The sequence below is a fragment of the Mustela lutreola genome, chromosome 2 (assembly GCF_030435805.1).
Source record: "Mustela lutreola isolate mMusLut2 chromosome 2, mMusLut2.pri, whole genome shotgun sequence".
In the NCBI taxonomy this organism is placed as follows: domain Eukaryota; kingdom Metazoa; phylum Chordata; class Mammalia; order Carnivora; family Mustelidae; genus Mustela; species Mustela lutreola.
In genome coordinates, this window is record NC_081291.1 from 175,823,188 (window position 1) to 175,837,339 (window position 14,152).

Sequence of the window (14,152 nt, forward strand, 5' to 3'; positions counted from 1 at the left end):
TATTTTGGTGCAAATAAATCTGTGCTAAGATAATAATAGCTGTTAAGGAATCATGATTTTTAAAAAAGATTTTATTTATTTATTTGAGAGAAAGATAGCAGGTGAGCAGGGAGGGGCAGAGGGAGAGAGGGAAGAATTTGAACCAGGCTCTGCACTGAGAGCAGAGCCCTATGTTGGGGATCAGTCCCAGGACCCTGAGATCATGACCTGAGCAGAAAATCAGAGTTGGATGCTTAACCAACTGAGCCACCCAGGTGCCCCAAGGAATCATGATTTTCTAAGTAACAACAAAATGGTATGTGGGCTTTCTGGATATAGTTCATGTTTCCAAATGAATAACTCTTATTGTCAATATTGCACACACCATGGCAGATTTGGGGAAGAATATGCATATTTTTAGCAGGTGGGTGTTTGAATGAGTCTCAGAAAACCCTTTTCTGTACCATGTACACGCTTTTATTCCATTATTCATTAATGTTTTTATAATTTTTAAAATTTGTGTCACTGACTTTCCACTAAACTGAATTCTTTAATGTTAGAGTCATATCTTGCTAATTTGTTATTCATGAAGACAAAGAATGGTTTGCCTACTGTAGACAGTTTGTCTACAGTAAATATTAACTCAATTGGCTTAGATAGTGGGGTATATGTAGGTACCTATTTTATGACTAGCAAGCAAATGATTAATTTGTATCTTGGGAACAAATTAGGTGGACCTGGGAGGGGTTTACAAACTGTTTGGAAAGAAATGGTTTATAGAGATTTTAAAGTAACCATAAGCGTGTCAAGAGACTATGGACTCTGAAAAACCATCTGAGGGGTTTGAAAGGGCGGGGGGTGGGAGGTTGGGTGAACCAGGTGGTGGGTATTAGAGAGGGCACAGATTGCATGGAGCACTGGGTGTGGTGCATAAACAATGGATCTTGGAACACCGAAAAAATATAAAATTTTAAAAAAGAGTAAGGAATGTGCTAGCATAGTAGATACAAGCTTCTTGTGTGTGGTTGGTGAGGGAGTGAAGATCAGGGAGCTTGCAGAGACAAGTTTGTAGGAATAAAAATTTGACTTTACTTTGTATTGATAGATTTGGGAGCATAATGCATATAGAAAACATTGTTTAATCTTAAAATACAGGTGTTTTTAAAAAATGATCTGATTTCTTATTTATTTCTTTATTGCACAGAGCAGAATAAAATAAAGGCACTAGGGAGCAAGATGTGACTCAGTTCTTGCCTTTCTTCAAACCAACCAACCACAACAAAGCACTACCAGAGAGAGGGATAAGTTGGTTAAACCTGCCAGTTTTATTTATGTTCTTGTAATCATATCTTTTGAAAGTGATGCTATGCCTTTAAAATTAATTAATTTTAATTAATTTAATTAATCATGCTTATCCTGCACATAGCAGCAACTGATTTTGTTATTTCCTCTCAGGTTCCCCATGTTCACCATAGGGGAAAATTCATAACTAAATCCTAGCAAAGTGGCTGGTGTCTCTGTGCTCCAAAGGAAAACTCCTGAAGTGAGAAAGCTTCATGCCAGATTCCTCCAGGTCATATTTCCCATATATGATATAAGTTCTTGGAAGCATCTATTTGGCTCCATGCTCCTAAAGGGGCAGGTATTCGTTTTGCTCAGTGTCAGATCATTTGTAAATACTTAGAGTCATATTGCTGCTTATGTGATAGCATCAAAAGTTAAATATTTCATTCCCTATAATGAATGAAGGAAACACATTTATGATTCAGATTTTTTTTTTAATTTTTTAAGATTTTATTTATTTATTTGACAGAGAGATCACAAGCAGGCAGAGAGGCAGGCAGAGAGAGAGGAGGAAGCAGGCTCCCTGCTGAGCAGAGAGCCCGATGCGGGGCTCGATCCCAGGACCCTGGGACCATGACCCGAGCCCAATGCAGAGAACTTAACACACTGAGCCACCCAGGTGATTCATGATTCATGATCCATGATTCAGATTTTAAATTGCTATTGCTCTGAAGTCACAGAAAATAAAACAGATTCAAAATTTTTTGAAGTTTGAGGAAAAATTAAATTGTACTTATTTGAAAAAACAGACATGAGTTTAATCTCCAAATGATTCTTATAAATTAGTAGTTATGATGCCCCTTTCCCTACCCTTTAAAAAATTTTACCATGGGCACCATTTTTCCACTTAACTTTTTATGGAGAAAACTCCTGTGAAATTTCCTCAAAAAATCTGTGCTTTTTGCTGTCTTAATACCTTACTTACTGTAAATAAGAGAAGCCTGATGATAGAAACTAAAGAAAAAAATGATTCTTTTCCTTTTTTTATGCTATTTGGATTTGGAATACCTCAGATAAAATAAGTATCTAGGTCACATTCTACCATTTAGTGATAATTTCATTTTAGATGAATAATCAATCAGTAATTTACATTGCAGTCTCCGTTGGGAAAATGGATTTAATGGCCTGTTTGCAGAGCCAGGTTAGATTCTTCAAAGTATCCACATGAAGAGAGTGTTGGGTTGGAACTGCACCTTTAAGATGTTCCTCTTTCTCTTAAAAATGTTAATGTAAAGATAACTTATTTCTAGAGAGATTTATTTTCCTTATGAAGTGCTCTCCATGACAGTAGTGTAATGATCTCTCTTCCTCAAAAAGAAAGCTCTAAAACACATGTTGAGGGTTGGAAATACCTTCTGTTCAATACTGTGAGCCAGGAAAATTTTCCATTGCTTCACTTTTTCTTATTTTACTTTCAGATTTGCCAGTGATGTTTCAAAATCAGCATTTAACTTGGAATTGAAAAGCTGCAAGCTTAAATGGACTTTCCATTAATGAACAGGTTTAAACATTATTCTACTTTGAGAATCATCTTAAATTAATTTTGACTTAAAAATACATAGTTGATATTTTGGAAAGATCTATAAAATCAGATGATTTCTCTCAGTTTTATTAAAGCAAGGTGGAGAGAATAGAAATGGAAATCCAGTAATGTTAGGAGACATGTTATAAACACACTGGCTTTGCCGGAATTTCTTCAGGGCCCAGGTAGGAGCCACATTGATTGATGGTATTTAATCATTTCTTCCTGACACAGGCCTATGATACACTGTGCTGCCCTTATCTATACATTTACATCAGGACCTCACAGTGAGGATCACTTGGGATGGCTCAGCAGTGTACCAAGCAAGAGCCAGATCCCTGCTGTCTGTTCCAGAACTTACCGGGAAAAGATGAGAGCTACATGACAACCTGCAGAGATAAATATGTTACAATTCAGTTACTCCAGAGTTTCCTTCTAATTGTGTTAAAAACATTTTGGCACTAATGCTATTTAATTTAGAACAGATGATTGGGTAAAATTATTACCTAAAATGTTCATTGTTGAGGCCATCTTTTATCGCAGACTTATGTGAATTGAAACACAATATTTTGGGGGGAGAGGGGTAAAGGGAGAGGGAAAGAGAGAGTATCTTAAGCAGGTTCCATGCCCAGCATGGAGCCCGACGTGAGACTCTATCTCATAACCCTGAGATCATGACCTGAGCCGAAATTAACAGTTGGACTCAACCAACTGAGCCACAAAGGGCTCTTGAAACACAATGTTTTTAACCTCTCAACTTTTATATTGATTTAAGGGGCAATACTATTGCCATTCCCAGGTTATAAAACTATTCCTCAGAACCAGAAAAGGAAGTAAAATACCTTGAGAACTCCATTTGAAGTTTCTTTTTATTATCTAGGAGACTGGAAAATGCTGTAATTCTAGCCAACAGAGGTAGTCATGAGACCTGATTTTCCAGTATTAATCCATTTGCCAAAATTTAGACCATGTACAGAGCTCACAAGCCACCCAGGTCTGAAAACCTAACTCCCATCTCAGCCACCAGTGAGGTGGGAGGTACTTTTGTGTTGATGGGCACATGTAATGTCTCCATCCCCACCTCGTCTTAATGTGACTTCTTGACCCTCTGCATGTTTTGAGTTGCTGATGGCTTCTAGCTATGGCATCCTCTTCTTCCCTGGCCACAGTGATCTGTGTGTACTCATGGTTACTATGTGAGCTCAGTGTCTGCTCCACACTCATCACCGTCACAGAGAACTTGTGTCCGAGGCTGGCCTACACAGTGCCAAGTGGATGGGAGGGCATGTTGGGCTGAGTGGCTGGAAACAGAGACTGACAGTGCAATCTGTTGTTAAAGTAGCTAGTAGAGGTGTGGCAGATGAATAATATGACATCTTTTCCCCTAGCCCTGAAACTGGTCACTTTTAAGATGAACACTAAATAAAATCAGCAGGTCTACATGTCAGTATTGTCATCAAATTTACCTTCCTAGTATTATGTTTTTTTTTTTTTTTAAAGTAAAGTTATTGTTCTCTTTCATATGCCTCTCTTTGGTCTGCTACTAGTTTGGGTGTCCTATGTGATTCTGGAATTATTGAAAAAGATGGCGACTTTCCTTTAGCCATGGTTAAATTTTATTCCTTTCTAACAGATAGGTAGGTTTCCTCCTATTCATATATCTGGGTTTAGAGCATGCAAAATAGCTTCTATATTTGAGTAATCGAAACATAAATGTAACTTTGGGCAAAATTGCTTCATGAAAAGTTGCCTGATTATCTGAGGATTATCCAGGGTCTAATCTTACTCATTCCCAGGGATGTTCTTACAAGTCTCTAAACGCCTTTTCTCCAGAGAGTTTTAGAAGGGTGCAGAATAGAAAATAAACACTGGAATAATTAATAAACATTGGCTAAATAGGGAAGAAAAAGAGAAGAAGAAAAAGTAGACTATGATAAACACTTTAAATAAAGTTCTGGCCATATTTGACCTAGGCTTCCCCAAAGGAGTTAAAATCATAGTTTATTGCTGGATTCTGATAACCAGGGGTTGGGGACTTGGGCAAAGAGAAGATGGCAGCGATCAGGGACATGATTTGAACTCAACTATGCCGGTCAGAATCTGAGACACACATGGTGGTGATGGTGGTGGGGAGGAGGTGGCAAAAGGTCCATAAAGGCTAATAACGAAGGCACAGATAATGGTTGCAAACTTAGGATGGGCTGAGGTTAGCATCAAGACAGACAAGCCAATGGCAGTTATTTCTAAAGTCAAGTCAATGTTAGCCAGAAGTTGCTGCAAAATGCAGAAGTCCATCATTGGAGCTCTGAGGTCCAAATCAGGGTCCAAGATAGAAGAGCCCATAGCAGATGAAAGAAAAAGACGTCAATGAACAAAGGAACAGTCTAGCAAGGGTGCCCGCAATGTGAAGAAATTTCCTGTTCCTGCTTCTGGATTTAAATGGCTCCTGAGAGGGGCACCTGGGTGGCTCATTCGGTTGAATGTCTGCCTTTGGCTCAGGTCATGATCCCCGAGTTCTGGGATTGAGCCTCACATTGGGCTCCCTGCTCAGAAGGGAGCCTGTTTTTCCCTCTGCCTCTGTCTGCCGCTCTGCCTACTTGTGCTCTCTCTCTCTCTGTCAAATAAATAAGTAAAATCTTTTAAAAATTGGCTCCTGAGAGACAAGAATTTCTCCCTTGGTGCTGCCTGGGCTCTGCTACACAAGCAGGCATTGGAAGAGCCTAACTGAGGCTGGGAGGTGAGGACAAGGATCATTAGTGTGAAAATGACAATGAAAATCAAGGGTGCCTGGTTTCCCAGGTAGCACCCTGTGGTGCTGGTCATTGAGTTACTTAGCTATTCTGAATTGTCAATTCTGAAATTTGCAGAAGGCCATTGATTTAGTCTAAGAGTTCTTTATTTTGTAAATTAGTCTAAATGAAAATCCTACCAAATGCATTAAAATGTGATTGGGAAGATCCCATATATACACAAAATTCTGCCTTATAATTGTAATAACCTCTGGGCATTTTACTGAAAAATGAACATAAATCAACATCTAATCAATGGTGTAAAAAGCAAACTGCCTAATACATCTTGTAGCTCTTTTTTAAAAAGATTGATCCATTTATGTTAATAGGCATTATATTTGTTGGTATTTATTTGTTTTACAAACTTCTTCCTGCCTTTATTCTTGAAGGCCTGTTGTTGCTTGTTCCTATTGAATGCTGCTCTCAAAAAAGCCATGCAGTTGCTTATTTTCAGTTTGCATTCGCAATGAGACATCTCTATTCCCTACTAATTATGAATACCTTATTTTTCAAAAGATTTTAAAGAAATATTTTATTTATTTATTTGACAGAGACACAGTGAGAGAGGAAACACAAGCAGGGGGAGTGGAAGAAAGAGTAGCAGGTTTCCCGGGCAGCAGGGAGCCTGATGTGGGGCTCGATCCCAGGATCCTGGGATCATGACCTGAGCCAAAGGCAAACAACTAATGACTGAGTCACCCAGGTGCCCCTTTTTAAAAGATTTTATTTATTTTATTTGAGAGAGATGGAGAGAACACAAGTGAGAGGAAAGGACAGAGGGAGAGGCAGACTCCCTACCGAGCAGGGAGCCCAATATGGGGCTCCATCCCAGGACCTTGGGATCCTGACCTGAGCCAAAGGCAGATGCTTAATCCACTGAGCCACCCAGGCGCCCCATGAATACCTTATTTTTAAAGTTACCATTTACTGAGTGTGTTTGGGGCCAAGTGCTTTATATACATTATTTTTGTATCTGCCTTCAGCAATGTTTGCAATCTGTTCATAGTGTTAAATTAGTCTTTTTTTTTTTTTAAAAGATTTTATTTATTTATTTGACAGACAGAGATCACAAGCAGGCAGAGAGGCAGGCAGAGAGAGAGGAGGAAGCAGGCTCCCTGCTGAGCAGAGAGCCCAATCCGTGGCTCCATCCCAGGACCCTGGGATCATGACCTGAGCCGAAGGCAGAGGCTTTGAATCACTGAGCCACCCAGAGACCCTGTTAAATTAGTCTTAATGCTATTCAAAATTGTGGGACTTCATAGTAATTTAGACCCAAAATTTAACATGACTGATTGAAGAATAATAAACGAGATGCCAAGTTTTCTGAGTTGCCAAGTTTTAGAGACATCACCCAATTAATGCTGTGACATTAATGTTGGACACAAAGGAAGGGCTGAGAAAGTGTATTTTTCCTTCTTTAAGATAGTTTTTAAAAATACAGAGTAATAGGGGCACCTGGATGGCTCAGTTAGTTGGGCGTCTGCCTTTGGCTCAAGCTGGGATGGAGATTGCATTAGGCTCACACTGAGCCCCTGCTCAGCGGGGAGACAGCTTCTCCCTCCCCCTGCTTTTGTGAGCATTCTCTCTCTGTCCCCACTCTCAAATAAATAAATAAAATCTTAAAAAAATTTGGAGTATTATAAATCTTCATTTGAGGAAAATTTGGAAAAATATTGAAAAGTGTAAAGAAAACAAATAATCCATAGTTTCCTTCCAGAGACAGCTATTATTTGGATGTCTTTCCTGCTAGTATTCTTTCCTCTTTTAACCTACTATTATGCAAAGAGCATTTTCATTAAAAATTCTTTAATAGCATATCAAAAACATTCTACCATGTAGATCAGAGGTAGCAAGCTGGCTGTGTGTGGGCCAACTGTTTGGACTTTGCAATATTAACAAATATTTGAATTAGTTGACAAAATATTTAATATCAGGAGATTTCCCACCACCTAGCCCACTTCACTTGTCTGGGTGACCTATTTGGCCACTTGCTTTGAGAGTGCTGAGATCGCTCTACCAAAAGTTATGTTAGCCATTCACATATTGTGATTTATTTTAGGTTATTTCTGTTTTTAATAATTGCCAGAATGACTAATGGAAGGAATACCATTGTATTTTCTGAATTTCTGAATATTTCCTAAGAAAGAGTTGTAGATTTATTTATTTAATTGAGGTTTCAAGTTTTTTTCTTATCATGCTTTCTTGGCAATCAAGTCATAGAACCTTCTTTCCATTTGGCCAGTCTGCTTATAGTATCTGCAAAGCAGGTTCTTGGACTGACTGCAAGGGTGTTCTCCAGACCGGGTCTCCTGCTGGCCTGGCATGGAGGGGCTGTCAGCCGTCAGCACGAGAGCATGTCCAGGCTTGACTTTCCACTCACCTCTTTTGCTAAGACTTTGGCTTAAGTGAATTTGGCCAGGATATCTTTTAATTTATTATTTTAAAAACCAAAGATGAGTTAGTACAAGTTAGTTTTATGATATTTGGTCACTTTTTACTCGAGTATAAGATTATTATTAAAAAGTAAATTTTTACTAGCATTCTTTAAAAATATTCTTAATTTTTATTCCGAGTTATAAACTTTTGGGTGTTGTTCCAGTTTATCGCTTTACTGTAATGTTTAGGAAAATACTTTTTAATAAAAGTCTCTATTGAAACCTTTAACACCTTGTTGTGGGAAAGTCAAAGATGCATGAAGCATCCTTCCTCTTGGAATCTAGTTGGGAAGACAGAACTCAAACACAGAGAATATAATCAAGTACATGACTGGATGGAGCAGGTTATTTCTATGGCTCAGGAGAGTCAGAGGAAGAGAGGATTCATTGTGGGGTCAATAGGCTGAGCCAGGATGGTTAGTCCTGGGTTGAATTTAGGTTCTAGCAGACTTTACAGGTGATAGGGTGAGAGTAGCTGCAGCATGAGAGGAGACTGGCCTATCAGGGTAGAGCGTTCAGGCTGGGAAGCAGTGAGGGGGTACATTTAGATGGGTGGGAGGTACTGCGGCTGTAAGGTGTGGGAACACCAGACAGACCATGGTAAATTTACTCTGATGGACAACAGGAAGCTCTTGGAGGTAAGAAACATCCTGATGGCAGACCTTGGGGGACTTTGTTTTTCTTTCCTGTCACTGTGATTTACAGGCATATTATTGTACTTCACTTTATGGGGGTTTGCAGATAATGTATTTTTTTGCTAATCGAAGGTTGATGATGACCCTGCTTGGAGCAATTCGGGTGGCACCATTTTCCAACAGCATTTGCTCATTTCATGTCTCTGTGTCACATTTTGGTAACTCCTGCAGTATTTCAAGCTTTTTAATGATTGTCATATTTGTTATGGTGGTCTGTGATAAGTGATCTTTGATGTTAGTATTGTAATTGTTTCAGGGCATCATGAACCATGCCCATATAACATGGGGAACTTCAGTGACAAATTTTGACTGTTCTAATGACCAGCAGTTTCCCCATCACTCTTCCTCTCCTCAAGCCTCCCTATTCCCTGAGACACTGTATTGAATCTAGGCCAATTAATAACTGTGCCATGGCCTCTAAATGTCAAGTGAAAGGAAGTGTCAATTGATATGGCAAACTTTATTGTTGTCTTATACTAAGAAATTGCCACAGCCTTCAGTAACTACCATCCTGGTCAGTCAGCAGCCATCAACATTGAGGCAAGACCTCCACCAGCAAAAAGACTATGGTTCATTGAAAGCTCAGATGATGGTTAGAATCTTTTTTTTTTTTTAAGTAGGCTCTATGCCCACCCAGTGTGGAGCCCAGTATGGGGCTTGAACTCACCATCATGAGATCAAGACCTGAGCTGAGATCAAGAGTCTGACATTTAAACAATTGAGCCTCCCAGACACCCCGATGGTTAGTATTTCATAACAATGAAGTACTTTTAAATGAAGGTATGCACATTGTTTTTTAGACATAGTGCTATTGTACACTCAGGAGACTATAGTATAGTGTAAACATAAATTTTATATGCAGTGGGAAATTCATTTGACTTTATTGTGGTATTTGCTGTATTGTGGTGGTCTGGAACCAAACCTACAATATCTTCAAGGTATGCCTATATAATATTAGAATACAAAAGGAATGGACATAAGGAGGCCAGTTCAATGGTGGTTGTCATAGTTTAGGCATGACATTATGAGGGTAGGAATGTGGAAGATTTTATAGAAATGAATGCATTGAAGAAATTTTATATGGGAAAAGTTGACAAGATTTAAAGAATGCCTAGATATAGAGTAAAGGAAAAGAAAAAAAATTAGATAACTCTTAAATTTCAAGTTCTGGGCACCATAAACATTTTGGGGTTTTTAAATAGAAATGGGGATGCTTAGATTGTATTTTATTTTATGGCATAAAGGATTATATGTCCAACTTTAGAAATAATTTCTATTTCTCCCTTGGCTCCCTCAGCTGCTGAGGTTTTGCTGATATGAGAGTGCTAGATGATGAGTTTGAGTGTGAGGAATAGTGAGTTAACAGGTTACTTTCGAAAGATACAAGATTTTCTTCTAAGATTAATGAACTATTTATGTTCCAACCTAATGAATTAATTAGCATAATTTTACCAAGACAAAGATCATGAGTTTTGTTTCCTGTTGTTCCCATGTGGACCAGTTCATTTTGCTCTGCTCTTTGGCAACATACCTTGCTCCTAATTGTTTACAAATTCATGTCCTTAACATCAGAGATTAGGAATTTGAGAGAATAAATCAACACTAGTCAATTTCCACTTCCAAAACATGTATATACATATCTATGCACCCGTGAAGGCACACATACTCACATGTGTATATACAAACATCCAGATCCATGCCTTTCTTATAGTGGGTTAGTGTATTTTTTTAGAGCCTTGACCATATATTTCTTTACTGGATTATTTACTCTTTAACAGTAGATGTCAAAGGAATAAGAAATGACTAAAAATTAATAGATTAGTGTGTCTTAATTTTAAAGGGTTGAGTTGCATTGTAGAACATGGGAGAGAGATGTAAACATTACTTTGGATAATTTTGTCTTAAACACTGTAACATATAATTGCATACATTTTAAGAGAAGTAAAACTACTAATTTTGAACTCCTTGGCAAAGAAATTAACAAGATTAATTTTTTAAAAGATTTTATTTATTTATTTGACAGACAAATGATCACAAGTAGGCAGAGAGGCAGGCAGAGACAGAGGAGGAAGCAGGCTCCCTGTTGAGCAGAGAGCCCGTTGCGGGGCTCGATCCCAGGACCCCGGGATCATGACCTGAGCCGAAGGCAGAGGCTTTAACCCACTGAGCTGCCCAGGTGCCCCAAGATTAATTTTTTTTAACAAAAAAGTCAGAATCCATTTTAAACACCATCCTAGGTTTTTAGATGAGCATGAGAGGGGCACCAAGTATCCCGGCTACATGCAAGTCATAAAAGGCAGGAAAAAATGATTTCTTTTTTCATGTTTGTGGATGAGATGAGCTCTCAGTTGGTCTAAGTGAAAAAGCATCATCGAATAGCAATGGTAGCCAAGTTTCCTTGGGAGGGAATAATGACTAAACAGCCCACAAACATGGCATCACCACACACTAACCTGTCTGCAGCATTGACCTCATATGACATAGTCCTAAATCCTTCTTTGTAGGGATTTGTGTTCCAAAGAAATGGCAAGAAGAGTGAATTGAGAACCTTAGGGTCAAGTGAATCCAAAGAACAAAGTGATACTTTGAGGAGCAACAAAGATACTAAATTGGTTAAGACAAAGTCATTCATAGAGTGCAAATGTAAAGAGAAGGGTGGGAGACTGAAGTGGAGCAAAAGACAGAGTGGAGCAAGAGCAAGGTAGGAATAAAACAAGGGGATTCCAGATTAGGATTGCCTATGATTTGCTTTTATCAGTGGCTGGCTGAATGTTGCATGGGTAGTTTGGTTTGATTTAAAGAATGGGGTGAGTAACACAAGACCTAGGAACTTAATTATAATGAAATAGCTTTACCTTTATTTGATTTCATAGTTTCTGGTGTCCTGTGTTAAAAATAAGAAAATAGGGGCACCTGGGTGACGCAGTGTATTAAACCTCTGCCTTTAGCTCAGGCCATGGTCTCAGGGTCCTGGCATTGAGCCCCACATCGGGCTCTCTGTTCAGCAGGGAGACTGCTTCCCACTCTCTCTCTCTCTGCCTCTCTGCCAACTTGTGATCTCTCCCGCTCTGTCAAATAAATAAATAAAATCTTAAAGAAAAAAAAAAAAGAAAATAGTAGATGTAGCCAAAATCAGAACAATGGGGGAGGAGTCAGGATGGCGGAGAAGTAGCAGGCTGAGACTACTTCAGGTAGCAGGAGATCAGCTAGATAACTTATCTAAAGATTACAAACACCTACAAATCCAACGGGAGATCGAAGAGAAGAAGAACAGCAATTCTAGAAACAAAATCAACCACTTTCTGAAAGGAAGGACTGGCGAAGAAGTGAATCCAAAGTGACGGGAAGATAGACTGCGGGGGGTGGGGGCCGGCTCCCGGCAAGCAGCGGAGCAAGGGAGTACTAAATCAGGACTTTTAAAAGTCTGTTCCACTGAGGGACATAGCTCCAGAGGTCAAACTGGGGTGAAGCCCACGCGGGGTCAGCGTGGCCTCAGGTCCCGCAGGGTCACGGAAAGATTGGGGGTGTCTGAGTGTCACAGAGCTTGCAGGTATTGGAATGGGAAAGCCGGGGCGCCTGGGTGGCTCAGTGGGTTAAGCCTCTGCCTTCGGCTGGGGTCATGATCTCAGGGTCCTGGGATTGAGCCTTGCATTGGGCTCTCTGCTCAGTGGAGAGCCTGCTTCCCTCCCTTTCTCTGCCTGCCTCTCTGCCTACTTGTGATCTCAGTCTGTCAAATAAATAAATATTTTAGAATGGGAAAGCCGGCTATAGAGACAGAGCCGAGGAGGGAGCTCTCAGCTTGGGGATACCTTGAACCAGTCGCAGGCTCGGTGAGCTTGGAGCGCGGCCAGAGGCCAGGGAGACGGGAGTAATTGGGCGATGTTCTCTGAGGGCGCACTGAGGAGTGGGGCCCCGGGCTCTCAGCTCCTCTGGACCGGAGACCAGAAGGCCGCCATTTTTATTCCCATCCTCCAGAACTCTACGGAAAGCATTCAGGGAACAAAACCTCCTGAAAGCAAACCAGAGTGGATTACTCAGTCCAGTCCTTGGTAAGGGTGGTACAATTCCGCCTGGAGAAAAGACACTTGGGAATCACTACAACAGGTCCCTCCCCCAGAAGATCAACAAGAAATCCAGCCAGGACCAAGTTCACCTACCAAGGAGTGCAGTTTCAATACCAAAGAGAGCAGCAGAATTCCAGAGGAGGAGAAAGCAAAGCACGGAACTCATGGCTTTCTCCCCATGATACTTTAGTCTTGCAGTTAATTTTTTTTCTTTTTCAATTTTTTTTCTCTTCTTCTGCTAAATTTTTTAAAACTTTTACCCTTTTCTTCTTTTCGTTTTTAAACTAGTTTATCTAATATAAATATATATTTTTTCTTTTTTATATTTTTTCTTTATTCGTTTTCTTTTTTTTTCTTTTCTTTCTGAACCTCTTTTTATCCCCTTTCTCCCCCCTCACGATTTGGGACCTCTTCTGATTTGGTTAAATCATATTTTCCTGGGGTCTTTGCCACACTTTTAGTATTTTTACTTGCTCCTTCATATACTCTTATCTGGACAAAATGACTAGGCAGAAAAATTCACCACAAAAAAAAAAAAAAAAAAAAAAGAACAAGAGGCAGTACCGAAGGCTAGGGACCTAATCAATACAGATATTGGTGATATGTCAGATCTAGAGTTCAGAATGACGATTCTCAAGTTTCTAGCCGGGCTTGAAAAAGGCATGGAAGATATTAGAAAAACCCTGTCGGGATATATAAAAGCCCTTTCTGGAGAAATAAAAAACTAAAATCTAACAAAGTTGAAATCAAAAAGGCTATTAATGAGGTGCTATTAAAAAATGGAGGCTCTCATTGCTAGGATAAATGAGGCAGAAGAAAGAATTAGTGATATAGAAGACCAAATGACAGAGGATAAAGAAGCTGAGCAAAAGAGGGACAAACAGCTACTGGACCACGAGGGGAGAATTCAAGAGATAAGTGACACCATAAGACGAAACAACATTAGAATAATTGGGATTCCAGAAGAAGAAGAAAGAGAGAGGGGAGCAGAAGGTATACTGGAGAGAATTATTGGAGAGAATTTCCACAATATGGCAAAGGGAATAAGCATCAAAATCCAGGAGGTGCAGAGAACCCCCTCAAAATCAATAATAATAGGTCCACACCCCATCACCTAATAGTAAAATTTACAAGTCTTAGTGACAAAGAGAAAATCCTGAAAGCAGCCTGGGAAAATAAGTTTGTAACATACAACGGTAAAAACATTAGATTGGCAGCAGACTTATCCACAGAGAGCTGGCAGGCCAGAAAGAGCTGGCAATATCTATTCAGAGCACTAAATGGGAAAAACATGCAGCCAAGAATACTATATCCAGTTAGGCTA